A 21,347-nucleotide genomic window follows, 5' to 3' on the forward strand; every position below is an offset into this window, starting at 1 on the left:
GGCTCCAAATCCTCCTCGCCTGTATGGAAGCGTGAGTGACTGCCAGCGGAGCCGGGGTTGTTTGCCCACCCAGGCAAGGGTTATATCAGAGAGGATTGGAGCGTTTTGAAAAAGCTTTAGTCTATCTATGAAGCAAATTGCATATTTTCAATGCCAACATATCACATAAGGGGCATAAGAAACAATATGAGATGTAGGAACAACACATTTCTATCTAGCTAACTGCACATAATACACCCATCTCAATACATAAAATATGAGACTACTGTTTGTTGCTTGCAATGTAAGACATCGTGAACGTGGAGTTCAAAACCCGGCTAGCCACCGCTCTGACGTCAGAGCAATGAACACCGGACTGATGTTCTGGAGACCCGAGGGAGCACTCACAGTGGCTGCATCCCGGGCCTCTCGGGTCTCCACATACCCGAGGGGCGACGAAGTGTCCACGTGCTTCCCCTATAACATGGGATTAAAGTTTGCACGGACAAGCCGGCTCTCAGAGAGTCTGACTTCCGGCTGTGATTGAAAGCAGAGCGTCTGACCATGGTTTCATGGAGAGAATTCATGCAGGTTGTGGGAGGGTAGTGGGATGCCGGCCTGCCACCATTTTATGTGTGCTTTTTTTGGACAAGCTGTGGAGGGAGATGTTGAGGCTAGTGAGGGGGGTTGGAAGGACGTTGGGTTTGCAATTTATTTCAGAAATATCGGGGTGGGGTGGTAGACAGTGTTTGAGGATGGTACGTTGTGTAACTGGACGAAAAGAAGGCACAATTGATGGTGTAGGCTCCTGAGGGAGGTAAGTTCTGTAAAATGTGTGTGAGGGTAGGGGCACGAAGGGTGTTAGGGAGTGGCTGGCTGGATACTACACTAGAGTCCAAAGATGAGCCAAGTCGACATCTTCCTCTGAAGCTCAACGGAGAGCACGGCATTGTATTGCCTCGGTTGCCAGCCTCTCCCAGCTCCACACCTGCATTCATTCCATCATGTTAAGAAACAGCACGTGAATGGAATGCAAGGTAGACAGCATGTAAGGTAGACAGCTTCAAGGCAGGCTCCACTCCACATATGGTAACCAAGTAAATGTGACTTTTAATATCCAGTTAGCGGAGGGGGCTACAGGAGAGTGGCATTTTTGTGTACGGCATCTCTATGCGCCCTTGTTACTTGCGCGGCAGGACTGAAAGGGGCATGCATAACATATAGTTGTAGAGAGGATTGTCCTTCAATAAAGTCTAACTTTTCACCTCGGGGTTCCGAGTAGAACCATAGACTACTCGAGCTGTGTTTTTGTTGTCTATTTGATGTCACTTGTAACTCAGAGGAAAGTAAACCTCGTTCTTGAAAGATACTATCCATTATGGCAAAATGCGTGTTGTAATCAGCGCACTGCCCAGAAAATGTTCATTTCATTCTATGCAACATCCCAATACCAAGCGTGCAGCAGCTAAATAAGCAATGCCAAAGTTTTTTGAAAAAGGAATACATTCAGAGGTGCATATGGATCTACGGCTCTTCTGCGCTTAATGTTGTTTACAGCTATTGCTAAAGCGGACAGTTTGTGAGTGTGCTTTATAAATTATGCATATTTTAGTTCAAAGCTGTTCTACCTATTTATCAAACAAGCATTTGCAATGCAATAGGTCTCGCATTATAAAAGTGTGAGCAGTTGGCATTGCTAATAATAATGCATCACTAGCTATTGGCATTGTAAATGATAATGGCATTTATTTATGTGTTTGTTTCATAAAATAGATAAAAAAGGCATTGTCATGAACAATGCCAATAGCTTAAACTTTTGCAAATGCGAGACCTATTGCATTGCAAATGCTTGTCTTTGTTTGCTGGAGTTATCCACAATCGTCGGCCCACGCACCCTTGTCATTGAGATCATCAGATACGTCATCCTCAATGGAGATCACCCAAATACTGATTTTAATATAATTTCTCTTTGGGCTTTTAAACGTGTTTCTGTCTGCTGAGGAATGTAGATATTTATTTTTTCCTACTATAATGCTATGAGTGCACATTGGTATTACTGTCTGCAGGCCTGCGGTGTTGGTGCCAACGTGAGAAACATTTAAACAGTGTCACAACGCGTTTGTAGATCGCCTCAATGTTGGCAATCTTTATTACAGCTGGGATTTTGGTGTTTTTTTTTAGGTCTGCCCAAATGTGCTTTTTTTCCAACCTTTGCAAAAGTTTGTAGCAACGTTCAATGAGATACACCAACTCGAAGTGGGACACCAACACGTTCTACTTTTTTCACTCAATTAAAGATTTATAAAGTGCAACAAATCACCTGTGAGGGTCTCAAGGAGCTAGAATGGCCAGTTGCTTGGTGGTCATCTGCAATCTTCAAATTGACAAAATCTTCAGCAAAGTTCTGAAGTTGAACATCCACACCATAATAATCCACATTTGTAAAGCGTGAACAATCACCCGTAAGGCGCTGGGGGCCGTCGGCAAGATGAAGCAAGCTATTGCCCAGAGTCACATGGTGCTGGGCTAATCTGCCGCCGGGGATCGAACCGTGATCCCCAGATTCCGGAGTCAGTCGCCCTGGCCGCGGCGCCACACCTCTTCCCTTCCCATAAGAACGCCCTCACTACATAATTTGTCTATCGCACTCTGTGACAACTATTTAAAGGGGCCCCATTTTCATACTTCCACTGGGGGATCATCGAATGTCAGCATAAACTCTGGCCTTTCTCACACACATTTGGGAACTGGCTTTGGCATTAAGCCAAACCCTGCTTACAATTATACCGCTGCAACTACATTAGGTGCACTCTCCTTATCTTGTATTACAAGGAGTGATACTTGCATCCCACACTTCTGTGATGTAACTTTCACCACGTGCAACCACACTGGTCTCCAAGATTTGCTATATTTCCATGCTACGCGCCCACCCATGTTCACACAGTAACTATATGCTGTATATGACTAAGAGGTTATAAGAGAAGTCATCGGAGATGCCATCAAAGATGTCATTTAACACGAAATGATTGATGTAATGTGAGGTAATAAGCAATGCATGGCAGGGCTGCAAGTTTTGGTTAGCTCAGTGAACTATAACTGCTGAATTTCAGTGTGTTTTGTTTTTAAATGTTAGTTTTATTTTGACATCTAATTATGACATCACTTTAACCTTTCTTTTTTATGTGAATCAATATATAGTGTGTATGTGTATATCTATATACATGTAATTGCACATGGATTAGTTTTAAAATACACACTAAAGTTACAACAGGGATTCATTAACAGCGTCTCGCGCACATCTGCCTTTTAAAGAAAGCTCGGTTGGCTAGTGCACCTGTTGTAGAACTGTACGAGTCAGTTTAATCAGAGTTGCTGAGCAGACACATTACTTTAACCCGTCCACGTGTACGTAAATGGCTACATTTCTTGCATTCTGGTACTTGTAGTTTTTCCTGGTACCATATGTGTCGGAATGGAAAGGTCGGACTGGACGAGGTATTCACACCTGGCCTGGTACATAATCCCAAGTGGCCCCTTGGCCAGACCAGCCCAGTCATGGCTCTTTAGGCAACATTTGTGTACTGATATACTGGACCGATTCATACAATGTTAAATGGGAAACTACCAGCCCCAGAATGCAACATCCAGTTGACTAATAAGGCATGGCTGATGAAAGGAGTCGGGCATGACGTGGGGCTGCGGGACAGCTAAGCCAGTATTACAACTTGAGATCTTTGCACTAAGTTTGGTCACAAAAGCTTCCGTCAGAGCAGCTCGCGGGCACTCGAGGGTTACACAGCATGGTGAAAACAAGTTCTATTTGCTGCTCTGTGCCCGGGGTCCCTGCTGCTGCCCACTGGTCTGGCAGTGCCCCGAGTGCGCTCTGCATTATTTGCCTTGCTGGCATTGCGTCAGTCCGTGCCAAGCCCACAGCAGAGGCCGTCTCAAAGGTCAGGAAATCCGCCGACCGCGCCCCGTCTGGAGTAGTGCCTGGAAGCGTTTAGTAATGAACAAGTGAGCTGTTCCCGCCTCGCAGCTTCTCCCGCGTCTCCTCCCACTGCTCAATAATAAATGCGAGAGTTGCCGACTTTGGAACGGAGAAACCTAGGAGCATATTAACAAGCCAGGCGATAAAATTATCGCCGCTTTAGCGGCAGAAAACTGCCGCTAAAACGGCGATAATGGGCTTGATAATATGCTCTATGGAATTCCAATTGAAGCCTATGTTAAATGTGAATGACATCTAACATGGGCTTCAATTAGAATTCCATAGAGCATATTATCAAGCCTATTATCGCCGCTTTAGCGGCAGTTTTCTGCCGCTAAAGCGGCGATAATTTTATCGCCTGGCTTGTTAATATGCCCCCAAGTTTGAGCCTCTGCGTCCGTTCAACATCCTGTGATTCTGGGCAAATCACTTCAAATTCAGGTGCCTGCCATAAATGAATGTGTCTGCAAGTGGTGCTCCGGAAAAGCACGGTGTAGGTGGTTAAGTGCTGGTGCTGAGCACCGGAAACCACCGACTCAAATTAAGCACTGCTTAAAAAGAAAAGCGAGAATAGCTCTTGCAACTGACCTCTGTACAACCGGCCGGCGGCTGTTTGCGTGTAGCATGTGGGCCCTAATGCGAACTCGAGTTGGGGCCACTTGTGTTTCATCCTTCAGAACTCCTTAAATGGATGCCATTGATTTGAGCAGCAGCGCCAATAAGGATGGAGCAATTTAGCCCGTGGTCATCGGCTTTTCTTTGTGAGAGACCCCAGGGCTTGTAAGGGGTTGGATTGTTCCACTTTATTGAAAACCTAATTTTAGCCGTAAATGAGCCCTGGGTCGTGCTTGGCACTTTTAGCTAGTATCGAGTATTAATTAGTAAATGCGTGACTACAGGTCCCAGAATGCAAAGGGCTAACTGAATAAAAACGAAAGCTGGCTGATGGATCCATGGCCGCTATAAACAGTGCAGTAGGCCTATATTTTGGGGGACAATACACCACTGCAACACTACCTGCATTGTGTTTCAGAAGAACTGCAGTCTGTGCAGCCGCTGCACGATCTAAGCAGGCCTCAGAAGAGAGCCTTTCCAGGCTAGGCAGTGGCAGGAACAGAGTTAATCACCGCAAGTGTAGAGTGCATTTCTAGAAATAGTTCCAAAATATGTTGCGACAGACACGAGAAATGCAGCCAGTCTTCTTTTCGTGCATTGCTATTTTACTGTTCAATGTCTTCCTAAACAAGACAGGGTCTGAGAGAGGGAGGGGTCGGGTGAGTCTCAGACAAACTCCACAGTTCAGGAAAGAAGACGGATTGGCGGGTGGAGAGACGGGAGGACGAGAGAACAAAGAGAGATAGAGAAGGGGACAGAGAGAGTAGAGGCACGAAGAACAAGAAGGGCTGGGCGAGAAGGGAGGGGGGAATGCCAGCAACAGAGGAGCCCGCGAAAGTGAAAGTGATCGTGATTACGATCGCTACGGAGGAAAGACACATGGCGCTGCGCACGTGCACGTTCACGTGCACTGTAGCTTTAGGCCACGGCAGCACTTTGAGAAGCCCACATATAAAATGTCTCTTCGAGCCTTTGGCTCGCGAGACCTAAAAATAGCATACAACCCTGAATGTATCTCAAAGAGTGAAGACAGGGCATGCTTCTAATCTAGGTTCAGGCAGCCACTCACAATTTCCCCTTCCTGAACGGATTTTTGTATAACTCCTTTTCAAAAAGGCAGAAGGCGGACTTTGTGCATTGTTGGAAGGGTTGGCAGTGCGTGCACCCACCCTTTTTGTTCCCTAAATCACTGAGGCATGTGTCAATGTGTGCATGATTATATTCTTGCTTTAGGCACAAACCTAACCTTACACCCAGTTTTGCCAGTCACTGTCTTTGTTAGAACAGATTCACAATTGCTTTGTTAACCATGCTGCTTTCTCAAATTTGCTTGAAAATGCACCCTTTGCCCCCTTTATTTTCAAAATTTTCTTCTGGGGAAGATCCCCCCCGAACCCCTCTTAGGAGGTTCGGGCTCCAGCAGGCTGACTTTGTACATGGTTGAAAGGGTTGGCAGTGCATGAAACCGCCCTTTTTGTGCCGTAAATCACTGGGGCATGTGTCACTGTGTGCATGATTATATTCTTGTTTCAGGCAGAAACCTAACAGTACACCCAGTTTTGCTAGTTGTCTTTGTTAGAACAGAATCACAATTGCTTTATTAACCTTCCTGCTTTCTCAAATTTGCTGGAAAATGCACAATTTGCCCACTTTTTTTCCAAAATTTTCTTCCAGCGGGGGGAAGAGCCCCCCCGGTCCCCCCTTAGTTGGTCCACTCGCTACACTGCCTTACTGTGTCCCGAAAATGATGCATCTACAAAAAGTGTGTCACCAACATGAAAAGTTTGGAAAGCCCTGGCGAGCCCAAAAGAGCAGCAGGCGTAGTTTAGCAATGTCGCTGAATGAGTGTCTGCCCATATCGTAAATCAAGAGAATTAATGGGACATTCCGGGGTAGCATGGCCAGGTCCCTCAAGAACCTGTGCTGTGACCTGTAGATCTCATCATCATTATCAAATCCCCATAGCTCGGCTCCATTAAGTGCCAAGCTAACTACCTTTGCGTCATAAACCCTGAGGGCCGGGGCAATCGGCCTACTCTGTGAAGAGTGATGTTCTTTCCTTAATGCCCGACCACACGTTTATGGTTTAAGAATATTTTATCAAGATGGGACCTCCATTGCATTTTTCCTGAAAGACGTATGCCGAGATAGTCAAAAGTGCTGACTCTCTACAAATGTATGCAAAAACAACAGTTGATGGACAGAATGCAGAACAATGTCATACATTCACCCCAGTACAGAGATCTGGGCCTAAATGCATAGTTTTTTTGCTTACCATGCCATTCCAGTTTGAACCCAGCCATATGCAAATCAGTCTTGACCCTGTGCCTCATGGGAACAGTCCAGCCCGAACTGCCAAGCCAGGTCCTCCCTGGACTGGAACCAAGCATCCTAGGACCGGTTTCGGGGTTTCACCCCTCTTCAGCCAGGATAGCTTGATTCCAGTGGCATGGAGAGCACGGGACTCACGTCTGAGCATACCCGTACCACTCGGGGCGACAAATGCAAAAACAAGAGTTGATGGACAGAATGCAGAACAATGTCATACATTCACCACAGTACAGAGATCTGGGCCTAAATCCATCGTTTTTTTGCTCACCATGCCATTCCAGTTTGAACCCAGCCATATGCAAATCAGTCTTGACCCTGTGCCTCATGGGAACAGTCCAGCCCGAACTGCCACGTCAGGTCCTCCCTGGACTGGAACCAAGCATCCTAGGACCGGTTTCGGGGTTTCACCCCTCTTCAGCCAGGATAGCTTGATTCCAGTGGCATGTTTGCCAATGTGCAACATTCCGTCCATCATCTTGTGTGTTTTGCTGTTCACCCTATGTGGGAAGGGTATGCCCAGACGTGGGTCCCGTGCTCACTCCGCAACTGGAGTCAAGCTATCCTGGCTGAAGAGGGGTGAAACCCCGAACCCGGTCCTGGGATGCTTGATTCATATCCAGGGAAGACATGGCTTGGCAGTTTGGGCTGGACTGTTCCCATGAGGCACAGGGTCAAGACTGATTTGCATATGGCCATGTCTGAACTGGGGTGGCGTGGTGAGCAAAATAACGATGGATTAAACCCAGATCTGTGACTGGGGGTGAATGTTTTGCCAATGTGCAACATTCCGTCCATCATCTTGTGTGTTTTTCTCTACAAATGTATTCCATCTAAGGCAAGGTTATTTCTGAAAGATTTGTGGGGGTTAAACGTCATAAACCTGGTCTTAAAAATGTGTTTATGACCAGCCCCCGGGAGTTACAGAAAAACTGTTCAATAGTTTCTGTAACCCAGCAGTGTGTCATCCGCAAACAGGAGAGTAGGTACCTTATCACCCATCAGGGCCGGGGCATCAGCTGGGTCTTCTTGCAAAAAATTAACCACCCCATTCACGTATAAGGAAAACAGGGTGGGTGCCATCACACAGCCCTGGCGTACTCTGCTGTTTACTGGAACCCTTTTCGTCAGTTGGCCTTGGGACCCCCATCTCACCTGTGCATAATTGCCCTCATGGAGATGAATCAATAAGTTGAGAATTTGTGGGGGGATGCCCAGATCTCCTAATGTTTGCCACAACCTTTTCCTGGGGACCAGGTCGAAGGCAGTCTTTAAATCTATAAGAGCAAGATAAAGACTGCCTCTGCCAATCACAACCACTTTCCAGTATATCAGGAGAAGCCTAAAGACCTGATCCACCGATCCCGTATTGGCCCGAAACCCCGCCTGGTATTTAGAGAGGATGTCTTCATCCTCAAGCAAGATTGGATCCTCTGCAGCAGGACCCTGCTGACTACCTTCTGTATTGCATCAATCAAACTGATTGGTCTGTAGTTGGCAGCGTCCTCTCTGGCTCCCTTCTTACAGATAGGGACCACCTCCACCCCCTTCCATGATTCCGGTACTGGGCAACCGATAGAGATTAAATTAATTAGGAGTAAGATGTAGCGTGCCCAGTTTCAGGGGTCTGCAAGAAACCGATCTCCAGGAAGGCCGTCTGGTCCCGGGGCTTTGGCAGGAACTCTTTCTTATGGCAGGTTCTACTTCTGCCAACGAGAAGAGTTCGCTGTTACTACCATCAGAGGAAGTGGGGGGATAATGACACAGCTCTTCTAAACAAGCGTCATCAGACCCAGAACAAAGTTTCCCAAAGTGGTCATACCAATTTTAGGGTGAGATAAAGTTTGGGATAACATCTGGATCCCTATTGACTGCCCTTCTAACAAGCTTCCAGAAAAGATTGGTATCCCTTGCTATGCTGGCGTCCTTTAGGTCCTGCAAACGATTCTCATCCCAATTCAGTTTTGCTTGATGCAATGCCACTCTGGAGTCTTTCCTTGCAATTTTGATCATAGGGCAGCTCTTGCTTCTAATTGCTACAGCTAACGCCTGCCTCTTAAGTCTGCATTCCTTGGTGTACCATGTCTGCCTTCTCTTTGATTGTACGCCAGGTTTGTTATGCTTACTAGTCGCTTGAAAGTATCCGCCAATCTGTTCAATTGTGCCTAATTGGATTATAGGGACATTTGTAAGCCCATCTGTGCCTGTCATTGCCTCCTGTAGCTCTAGAAAGCTCCTACCCAGTACTTGGCTAATTCCAACTATTTTTGATTCTTGTGCAGCAACCTTGGGCCATTTGAGAAACCTTCTGCAGTTAGAGGCGACCACTTCTTTAGTCAACATTGGCGTGTGCATACCCAAAGGAGGACAGGAGGGGGCCCATGGAATTTGCATGGACACGCAGAGGGGGTTTTGGTCGCTGTCCGTTGTGTTACCCACTACCATGTTTATACCATTGCCCCATAGTTTCATGTCTAATAAGACATAGTCAATGCGGGAAGGGCAGCTGGGTCTGTTGTAAGTATTAGCCCCCTGGGCTTCTGATGTAGCTCTACCATTCACTGCCCTCAGGCCAAATTCCTGGGTAAGTGCATTAAGTTGAATTGCTATCTGCGACCATCTTTTGACAGGGGTTAAGCTTAGTGGGGGGACGGACCATCTTCTGTCGTCTTCCTCAACCCCAAGCATATCCTCTGTGCTTAGAGGCTCGAAGGTGCAATTAAAGCCTCCTGCGACCACAACCCTGGAGTGTGACAAGCAGCTAGATAAACCTTGTTCTAACAGTGTGATAATCGGTGAAGGTTTGCCCCCTAAAGTCCCCCTTATGTAAACATTAAATATATCAAATATTTTGCCCCCCATTGGAGCCCTGATAGTGAGCCTCATGATGTCAGGACTCCCGGTTTGTTGTTCAATGATTCTGCAGCCCAAAGCGTTGTTAACCCAGACAATCAACCCTCCCGACGGGTGCCCTTTCCCTGTGGAGATGGCTGGTGAGGGGAAACCACAATAACCCGATTCATATAAAGGAACCAAGCTCCAAGTTTCTTGGAAGACACAGATGTCAAAGCCCTCAATCAGGTCATTCCAGTGGGGTAATAACAATTTCTTGCTAAGCCCAGCAACATTCCAGGAAATTATCTTTAGCTGCTGTAGGGAAGTCTCTATTAGTATTAAATTCGCAAATAGGCATAGAAGCTGGTGGCAAGCCAGGGAGGCCAGACGCTATTGAGGGGTTAGCCACATTGGCCCCTATAGTGTCCATTTGCTGAGGATTTTGGGCAATTGATTCCGTACTGTTTGTGAGTGGCTTTGGGCTGATGCAAGGGGTTGAATTTTTTGAGGACTGTAATTAATTATTAAGGGAGTGACGGGCAGTTCCTGATGAGACTGTAGATCAACTCTGGATACCCTATAACCCAGAGGTAATATGACGATCCTAAAATACTCTAAGAAAGAACTCACAGAGTTAAATACCCCCAATACTGCTCTGACTGATGCATATGTAGCAGAATTTCTCGGTGCCCCAGAAATTTCTTGTATGGCACAACCTACAGACGCCTAGCCTCACTGCACAAATGAGTCTAAGGCTCCTCACCAACTAAGTGCCATCTATTTTAATGCTCGCTCTATCCCCAAACATTCTGTTGAGATATGGAGTCTGTTAGACCAAGAGGCCCCTGACATCTGTTTTGTCACGGAGACTTGGTTACCTGAACATGCTTTTCCTGACGTATATGCTGGCTTTCCCCCCCCAATATAAGATAATTAGATCAGACAGGACAGAGATTAGAGGTGGCGGTTTGTTAATAGCCTCTATTCACGATCTAGACATTACTGTTTTAGAAATTCACGTCCAGAGCCACTTGGAAATCTGTATTTTTAAGATAAATGGCCTTTCCAATGGCTCATGGAGAGGGGCCCTAATCTATCACCCCCCAGGACTTAAGGGGGACTTTCCTGAGAAACTATTAGAGATCTTAGCTCCTCACGAACTGGCATCAGATAATTTCCTCCCAATTGGAGATTTTAATCACCATGTAGACCTACCATTTAACTCTGACAAGTTAATTTCTAATATGAACATTCTCGGTCTTGCCCAATTGGTACTAGAACCTCCGCATAGCGCCGGTCACACCCTTGACCGTCTTTTCACCATCCTGTCTGAAATTATTGGAAAATCCCCAGTTCCACTATTATGGACTGATCACTGTCTTTTAAAATTTTCTATTCCAATCACTCTGATTAAAAACGACCATGAAACTGATTCCACATTGCGTAGACCCTGGCGTAAAGTTACCTTGCCTCTTTTTTTAAAGCATTTCTGCCCTGATCAAATCAGTTCAGATATGAGTGTAAACCAAGTATTACATATCCTGGATGAGGCAATCTTAACTGCATTAGATAAAATAGCTCCTCTTAGACAGGTTAAGACCAAGATCAGAATCGCCCCCTGGTTCACAGACCAACTAAGAACAACAAAGTTCGAGTTTCGCACGGCGGAGCAAAAATGGCACAAAAGTAAAAATTCGGCCGACCGCGATATATATAAAAAAATACATCATGGCTACATGAATGAAATAAAAGCTGCAAAAAAATTTCATATTGATGGGATTAATAAGGCTGAAAACTCCTCCAAGGAACCCTACCAAATCCTGAGGGAATTTACAACTCCCAGAAATCAGCCGTCAATACCTGACTCAACTTTGGGCTGACTCCCTTTCCAATTTTCTCGAAGAAAAAATCTTAGCCATTCATCTATCTTTTTCATCACAAAGCAATAATATTCACTCTGATGACGAGCCTTGCACTCCCTCTGACCCTCCTTATATTCTGGACGAATTTGCCAAATGTGACACTAAGCAAGTCTCAATTGCCATGCAGAAGATAAAATCCGGCTCTCCCACTGATTCTGTACCTCCAAAATTATTTTCCATTATTGCATCGGCTTTATTGGATAGTGTAACCGGCCTATTCAACAAGTCACTCTCGGATGCAGTTTTCCCTTCGACCTGGAAGGCAGCCCGAGTGAGACCAATTTTGAAGAAACCTACGGCCGATCCCAAACTTCTTCCAAATTATCGTCCAATTTCTTTGCTCCCCTATCTGGGGAAAATGTTGGAATCCCTTATCAACCAACAGCTGGAGACCATCTTGAGAGCCACAGACTTTTGGACCCTTCATAGTCTGGTTTTAGGGCAGCACACAGTACTGAGACAGTCCTGGTCGAGGTTACAGATAACATCAGACGGGCATTGGATAAACATCAGTCAGTCATCCTCGTCCTCCTCGACCTGTCGGCTGCATTTGACACCATCTCCCACAGCATCTTCGAACAACGGCTTTGGCAGATTGGTGTCAGAGGTAATGCCCTGAAATGGTTCAAAAGCTATCTATCAGGCCGTAAAACAACTGTTCAGATGGGCAACAACATTTCATGCGCAAGACCTGTTAAGATGGGAGTGCCACAAGGCTCTATTTTGAGTCCTACACTCTTTAATCTGTACATGACATGGCTCCACTGGTCCCGGTGATCAGAAAATATGGATTTGATGTCATATCGTATGCTGATGACACGCAAATCCTGATCACACTGGGTCCAGATCCTATCGAAACTAAGTCACGTTTTAAAAACTGCATGTCTCACATTGATAGATGGATGAGATGTAACCACCTTCAATTAAAAGGTACTAAATCAGAGATTATGCTCTTTGGTAAAGCGCCTGAACATTGGACACCCGATTGGTGGCCATCTGATCTGGGCACTTGCCCTTCCCAAGGAGATGGTCCGCAATCTTGGCTTCTACATGGACAATCAAATGTCCATGAAAAGACAAATAAATCATATTACCAGCACCTGTTTTGGTATAATGCACACTCTGCGGAAGGTTTTCAAATGGATTCCCATTGAGGCAAGAAAACCATTAATTCAGGGACTAATCATAATTAGAATGGATTATGGTAACGCCCTTCTGCTCTCAATAAATGAAAACCTTCTAAATATGCTTCAGATTTTACAGAATACTGCAGCCAGACTGGCCCTGAATCTTCCATACAGATAGTCTTCTGCCCCCTGTTTAAAAGCCTTACTCTGGCTTCCTGTGAAAAAGCGAAATCTTTTCAAAGTCCTTTGCGTAACACACAAATATCTGTATGGAAAAGGATGTGATATTGGACAAAAAACTACATTGGTATAAGCCTCAGAGGATACTTAGATCCAGCACTGACTCATTGCTCACTCCCTTCACAATATATACAGCGAGACAAGGAGGCAGATCTTTCTCTTATCTTGCGCCAGCATCCTAGAATAAAATGCCTATATACCTACGCTCTATTCCCGTCCACAGCTGTTTTCGTAAGAACTTGAAGTCATGGTTGTTTGACCAGTAAGTCAGCTTTCCTCTTGATCAGAGCCGTCTGCAAGCACCATGAGACTCTTTGAGTGATGTGCTGCGCTATACAAATGCCCCTGACTTGACTTGACTATGCAATCAATCGATGGCTTCTAATGGAGTCCGTCCACTTGGGGTCCTCAATGGATGTTTGTCATGTACCCTGTCTACTGAAGTAATAGGAAATTGCCATAGCTGTATGGCTGAGCAGCCAGGGGGGCAGGTGCGATACTCCAATGTGAGGAGGTTTTCAGCCAGATCGGCCTTAGTCATTGTAAGCTCGATGCAGTACAGAGGTTGAGTAAGAGACGTGCATCTCCGAGCCCTAATGATGTCTTCTCGTATGATTGAGCGACAGCCCCTAACGTGGCGGATCCAGTGGATTGATTTGTTAATTATGGAGTCCTCATTTTAATAGCCACCCATTAGGTCTAACTTGGAGACATTGACCATAAAGACTTTTTGCGCCTGCGGAAGGGGGGGGGGGGGGGGGATTGCTGGAGGACTCCTCTGATCTTTTGCATATGAACTAGTAGCTAATAATAAGCTGGATGGTCTGGTGCAGTTTTTGGGGGCCTGGGATGGGGCTTGGTTCTTAGGGTTGGCTTGAAAGTTCTCAGCCTGTTTTAGCTATGTAGTTATTAGAACCTGCTTAGATGTTACTGAAGGGGTCACAGAAGGTCTGTTGCCCATTGGCCGCTTTCTTTATAGGAGGGTTAGCATGCTGGGTGGGCCTGTGAGCATTGTTCGTACAGGGGATATACAGGCTGCTTGTGCTTCTTGGGTGTGTCCTTTAAGGACAGAAGTCTGACCGTGGTAATAAGCTTTTCGATCAGATTTATCATTATTCCTATCTCTGACCTTAGGGAGCTAACGAGCTGAAATGTCATGAGGTGGTGGGATTTCCCCTCCCCTAATCTCAATTGGAGTTATAGGGAGTGATTGCAGCATCTCTACCCCAGGGGCATCGGGCATATTGGCCAAAGCTGCGAATCTGTTCGAGCAAGTGATGAGGAGTTCAGGTTGACTCTCACCAATACTAATAGCAAGATTGGTGGGTTGGGAGGTAGGGTCGTGGGAGGGAGAATCATTCACCTGTGTTACTTCCAGTGCCGGTAAAGCGTCTTTGCTGTGTGTTAATGCTCCTTTCCGGGGGGGGGGCTTACGGAACATTGTGGGGATGGTAGTTGGGCAGGGAAGGCTGGCACTTTTGGGGGGCGATCGGGTGTTAATGTGGGGGACTACTGGATCTGCTTCTAGGATATCTTCACATTCGTGAATGAGAGTGTCTATTCTATCCATCACACAGTTATTGGCAGCATGCTTATGGGCTTTCTTTGCCTTTTTGCCCTTTCCTGCCCCCCCCATTAGGGCCGTTTCCTGCTCCCTCCATTGTTTTCCTTTTGCCCATCTATTGGCCCCTTATAGGTTTGTGTGGCACAGTACTTGCAAATATACTCTAGGTGTTGTATCCACAGTGCCTACAGTCAAATATTTAATTTAGAAGTTTTTTACACGGTCCAAAGTCCCGGGACAAAGTTTATAATAATAGTACCCTGCTGATGTCTTCTAGCGGCATACATTCCTTGAGACACTCATAGTTCTTGGCACAGTACCTTGTTCGGATGCAGGTAGTTCTGCTTTGCAGCTCGAGAGTTAAATGAAGGGGAGATGGCCCTGCCTCTTCCTGGCAATGACGGTCAAGGGCGTGCCACAGGGGGTGAGGCAGCGCTTTATAGCGCGATGGAGGCTTCTCCCCCTCACCTGTGGCAGCTGAGATGCGGCGGGAATACTTCACGTTGCAGCCTGGGACTTAGAGTCCCACCAGGGTGAGTAGCAGCCCAAGCGGAGAAAGGGAACAGAGCAGATGATGGTGGATGGTGGCAGGTGTAACAATCCGGGCTTAGGCTCCCGCCAGGGTGATGTCGACAGGAGTCAATGTCCAGCCAAGCCCCGCAGGCAAACAGCGTCCCGCGCCGCGGGGGATGAGGCAGCTCTTTATAGCACAATGGCGGCTCCTCCCCTCCCCTCTGGCAGTGGAGATGCGGTGAGAATACTTTGCGTTGCACCCTTGGACTTGAAGTCCCACCAGGGTGAGTAGCAGCCCAAGTGGGAAAAGGGAACATAGCAGATGATGGTGGATGGTGGCAGATGTAACACCCTGGGCTTAGGCTCCCACCAGGGTGATGTCGACAGGAGTTAATGTCCAGCCAAGCGCCACAGGCAAACAGCGTCCCCAAATTGCCTAGAGTAGCCGCTATCCACTCAATAGCCCATTCGGACCAATAAAGGCCCAGAAAGATAGACTCTCTGCAGGGGCTTTAACTGTATTAGTCGGAACCTGGAGGAAATGGCCACCTCCCAAGGAGAGGCAGTTGCAGCCATCCACTCTTCGTCATACAATCCCGCTACATCGTGGTCCCACTTTGCCCATTGCTTGACCAATAGGTCGGCCGTATTATTAATCAGTTTTTTGTTAATAAGTGATATAGCCCTTTCCGGCTGGTCACTGTCCAAAACTCTATCCTCGAGAGGGGAAGACTCTGGGATGGACCCTCCTCCGGGGAGTACAGCGAGCAAAGCGTGCCTAATTTGCAACTACCTGAAGTATTCAGATCCCACCAGTTCATATTCCTGCTGGAGCTGGGTGAAGGGAATTATATCTCCTGACTTCCACATGTCTCCCACCCTCGATATGCCAATAAGGTCCCAATAATCAAAGCCCTTCGAGTGGTTCAACCTACCCAACTGCTCGCTGTGCCAGAGCGCTGTTGCCTGTGTAATCTTACCTTCCCACCCAGCCTTTTCGTGGCTGCCTTCCATGCCTGTACCGAATGCCCGGTGGGTCTGGTCAAGTCCAGCTTAAACGAGCGCAAGTATAGTGCCCCATCAAAGCTCCCCCCAGGTAGAAGCCACCTATCCATCTGGAAGGCAGGGTCACCCGGTGGTCTATATGTGCACTGGTTGATTGCTGTGAGGTGGGATGCCCAGTAATATTTCTTGATGTCTGGTAGGCCAATTGCCCTATCAAACCACCCCAGTGTAAGCTTAATAGTGGCTATCCGGGGTGGGGGGGTCTACCCTACCAAAGCAGGTCGCGCTGGATGCAGTCTAGTTCCCTGAAGAATGAGGAGTCAACCTAATGCGGAGTATTTTGCAGAGCATACAGGAATCTGGGGAGGGACATCATCTTGAATAGGGCCGCGTGCCCCAATAGAGACACGGGGAGTGATTTCCAATGCCAAACATCACTCTTGAGATGGAGCAGGGGCGGCTGGAGTTTCCGCTCGTAAAACCGGGACGGGTCCCTAGAGACCCAGATCCCCAGGTACTTAAAGCCGCCTGTCGCTTCCATCAACTGGTATCCCCGGGGAAGCGGAGGCATCACCCCGTAGAGGACATAAAGCACTGACTTTGTCCAATTTTATTTTTGTAGCCAGCGAAGCCGCCGAACACCTGGAATATGTTGAGGACCCTGTTGAGGTAGGCCGCCAGAGAAGCCAGGTAAAGCGAGATATCATCCGCGTATAGCGAGATGTGACCCTCCCAACCTGGGGTCCACTTGAGGCTCCTGTTGAGGGGGTCTCTACGGACCCACATCGCCAGCGGCTTAAGGGTAAGGGCAAAAAGGAGCAGGGACAAGGGACAGCCCTGCCTGGTGCCCCTGCTGAGCGCGAAGATGCAAGATTTCCTGTTATTGACCACTATTTGGGCCAGTGGCTGCTGGTAAAGGACCGAACCAATCCAATATATTCCTGGCCCAGGCCCAGTTTCTGAAACACTGCAAACATGTAGGGCCACTCGATGGTATCAAATGCCGCAGCCGCATTCAGGGACACCACCACTGCATCTTCCCCAATGGTCGCAGCTTGGCATAACATGCCATGGAGTCTTCGCAGGTTAAGGGAGGCATTCCTGGCGGGCATGAATCCTGACTGGTCCGGGTGAACCAAGCGTGCAATGACCCTGAGCAAGCGAGAGGCAAGGACCTTCCCCAGGCCTTTAGCTTCGCCATTTAACAGCGAAATCGGTCAGTAGGAGAAGTACCTGTTGATCGGTTTGCCCTCCTTATGAATGACCACGATAGCTGCGAGTCTTTGATTGGAGGGTTGGAGACCGGTCGCTTTACTCTCATGAAAGGTGGGGAGCAAACTTGCCCACGGTGAGTTTGAACAACTCTATAGGCAAGCCATTAGGGCCGTCGCTTTGCCACCCCGCAAGTCGTGGATGGCTTTTTATACCTCTGTTCTAGTGATTTCTTGGTCAAGATCAGAGTGTTCGTCTACAGTGAGCAATGGAAGTGAATTAACTTGCAGAAAGGAGGATGCCTCCTCTTCCGTGTGTGGAGTTTGGAATGTAGAGACGGCCTGATAGTGCTGGCCGAAGGCGTCGGCTATATCTTGTGGGGCAGTAAGGTGAGTCCCGGAATCCGTCTCTATCTCCACCACAACTCGGTGGGCCTGGTCTCGGCAGTCCAACCAGGTCAGCAGTTTGCCAGCCTTGTCACCGTCGTCGTATATTATGCTGAGGGTGTTTATTTTCTTAATGGATTAAGGCTTTTTTGTTTTTCACCAAAACTGTGCTTTAGCCATATTTGTCATGTAAATGTAAGTTGGTGCATAAAAATGACTTGAGGTCATCATTCAGAAATTTGGCAGCGAGAAGTGTTCTTCATAGCTATCAACTATCTGCATCTAAACATGTTAAAGAAACATTCTGTTGGACCGGATATCCCTGCCCCTCCTGTTTTCGCTGACTTTGCTTTTACTAGCTCTAGGACTCTGCACACTTAAGCACGGCTAACCAGTGCTAAAGTGCTTGTGCTCTCTCCTTTAAACATGGTAAGACTGGCTTACACCCCATTGCCACATTTAATTTACTTTTAATGTCCTAGTAAAATGGTAGTACAGGTTCCCAAGGCCTGTAGATCAAATGCTATAAGTAGACCTGCTGCACTGATTTTACCAGCCAACTAAGTAGCTTTTTTAAACATGGCTTTGGCCTGGCATTGCAGCTTGTTTGTGCAGTTTTACACAACCATTTCGAGCTGGCAAAATAAACCTTTTGTCAGGTGTAAACCTTTCTTTTTAATACATATGGCAGCCCTAGGGAAGGCCCTAACTGCTCATAGGGAAGGGTGCAGTGTATTTAAAGAGGTGGACATGTACTTTTAAGTTTTACATGTCCTAGTAGTGAAACATTCTTAAACTCCTTTTTGAGTACTGCAAGGCTTACCTTTTCAATAGCATAACATTGGGTTACCTTATTACATTTAATAAGTGATAACTTTCAATTGAGAGCAAATAGGAATATCGAGTTTGGTATTTAAAGGAATATAATGTAAAACTCTCTTTAATGGTAAAGTCAGATTTTAAGTCACAATTCTGAAAATGCCACTTTTAGAAATTTGTCAGGTAAAGGTGCCTACAAGAGATTTTATTTCAAAGTATTTGGATAAACTTTGTAAATATCATTTATGAGTATCAAAAATAATGTCCTCCTTCATGTGAATTTTATACATCAATTAATTAAATCAAAAATAAATGAATCAATCAATTACAGGTGTATAGTTTTGTGTAGAAATGTATAATTCAATAAATTCATTTAAAAGGTCTTTTTATGTATTACATCAAGTAGACCATCTTCAGGACAAAGCGATTCATATGTGGACTGAAGACCCCTATGTAGAATGTACAATCATATAAAATTATATTTGTTTTACCAAGGACTGTAATAAAAAAAAATTCTACACCCAAAAAAGTGAAAAGAAAAATGATTTAATGATTATAAGACAGTGAAGTAATGTTCAACATATAATTTAACTCATCTATACATAAAAATAGTAGAAGAAGAAGTGGAAGAACCCTTACCCACCTATTGTGTAGCATAGTAATTGAGAAAACTTACTCAAGATTTGATCAATGTAGGACATAGAAATATTTTAGTTCAAGTAGATAGTAAATTCATCTAAAGAATCTGAAAGAAATATAACTTTATCTATTTATTTAAAATACATAATTTGGTCACTGAAATAAAGCTGTCTAATAAGGAGCAAGATTGTGAACCTTGCAAATTTCATTGCTAAGGACCCCGCATATGTATCATGTGATTCATACATATAAATGGAGCGAGACATTAGTCACCAACACCATTATTGATGGATTATGCTCAACCTCACTCTAATTGGTACAGTGAAAGTTGATCACAAAAAGAACGATTTCGAGGATGTAGATCATTCAAGTAAAGAAAAAGCCTTACTTTAGATGTCTACATTTCAGAGACAAATAGATGTCATGGAAATGTTTTCATCATGTAAACGATACCGCTTGAACTGAAAACAAAACCAGAAAAAAGAGGGATATTGAAACTGTCACAGAATACGCAGTCAACTGATATTTTACAAAAAATAGTATGCCCCAGATAATATAATTTTCCTTTTCCATGCAAATAGCGCCGTCTGAATTCGGCGTCCCAACTAAAATTGGTTTTTTGTTTTTGTCTCAAATAATTTATTACATTTTCTTTATTTTTCTAAACAGGTGTGGGATTTTTGTATTGTGTTTTTACTTTATTACTTTTTGATGTGCTGAATAAATACTTTACATATTGCTTCTAAGTTAGGCCTAGCTGGTTTTGTGCCAAGCTACCAGAGGGTTACGCACAGGTTAATTTGGGGTTTGCTTCTGACTTCATCCTGACAGGAATTGTGGTTATTGCTTGAGTAGGGTTTAACCCCTCTCAACCAACAACTCCATTTCCTACATACTCCGAATAATTTAATATGATGAAGGAAAAGGCCAGGAGATTAAGAGCCATCATGACAGGGATAGTAGATTGAATAATATATGTAAGTGTTTTATTTACCTCAAGCCCATTGATCTGCCAATATTTCCAGATAATGGAACAAAACCAGAGGCTGATAGTGATTTGCCCGGGATAACAGTATTTGATCAAGAAAGAATACAGAAATATTTATTTCATGTTACAATTTCCATAGTACCACTATACTCGATGCTGCCTGTGCAGTTACAGTGCAACATGCCATGGAACACAATTGTTTCAAAGTACATGAGACATCTGTACATAAAGAGCAGAACTGAAACATAATGCGGTATTAACATGTAGAGTCATATCAATTGGGTGAGTTGGGAGGAAACAGGCTTTATTAGATGGGAGTAAGCAGAATGTAGTAAAGTAAAGCAGTAGTTGGAAAGGTGTTTATAAAGATAAGGCAGGGCACTATGTGGAGTAACAATCTCTTTGCAGGACAAATCATTTCAGCGTGCCAATCAATCCCAACAATTAAATATAAAGGTTTTTTAAGTTCATGCAGAGCGTTAAGAGATCTTAATGGCATCTCATTTCTTCTGAAAGGGAGTTCCTGAGGACTCGTGCAAATCCAAAGAAGGATTTTGAATAGTTGGCATGAGTTTTTAGGTTTTTGTATTCCAATTTCATGATATCTTTGTGTCTTTGATGTTTATTTCCTGCTGACTTTTTAGGAAAGATCGTAGGTAATTTGGATGTGCAGTGGGAATATCTTTGAAAGTTATTCAGGCTAATTAAAAATGGAGAGCAAATACAGTTATCTTAGTAATGCAGTAATTTGGTTGAATTTTTCAAGTGCCAGGGACCAGATGAGCCCCTGAGTGGATGATGGCTTTAAGGGGAAATGAAGATCTAGGAACTTTCATAATTAACTTGAGAGATTATTAGGGATTGGACCACAAGAAGACAAATTGTTGGTGTTTTTAAGGGTTGGAGTTTCTTTTTTTTTTGGAAGAGTATTGTCAGTGTGGCTAATTACGATGTGTGGTTTATTTGTGAGGTCATTCACAAGTAGTGATCAATCCAGTTGAATAAGGATTTTTCTTCAGATGACTGGAAGGAGTTGAAACTGTCTGCCTATAATTCTTTTAGCCATTCTGTATTAAATTTGTGGTTGTGTTGTTTAAGGGACTATGTTTTTTGAGGGTTGAGCCTCTGGAAATTCGATACCATCAAGCCTTCCAATTTGTCTAATGATGTGATCAATGTTCTTTTTA

The 21,347-nt window shown here is 45.2% G+C and overlaps 1 protein-coding gene across 2 annotated transcripts in view; it reads left to right on the top strand.

Annotated features, from left to right (window-relative positions):
• Window positions 1-21,347, top strand: part of ANO6 (anoctamin 6) — a 422,710-nt gene that overhangs the window by 306,162 nt on the left and 95,201 nt on the right. The gene's annotated exons all lie outside the window — the stretch shown is intronic.

The sequence above is a fragment of the Triturus cristatus genome, chromosome 4_1 (genome assembly GCF_964204655.1).
Source record: "Triturus cristatus chromosome 4_1, aTriCri1.1, whole genome shotgun sequence".
Classification (NCBI taxonomy): Eukaryota; Metazoa; Chordata; class Amphibia; order Caudata; family Salamandridae; genus Triturus; species Triturus cristatus.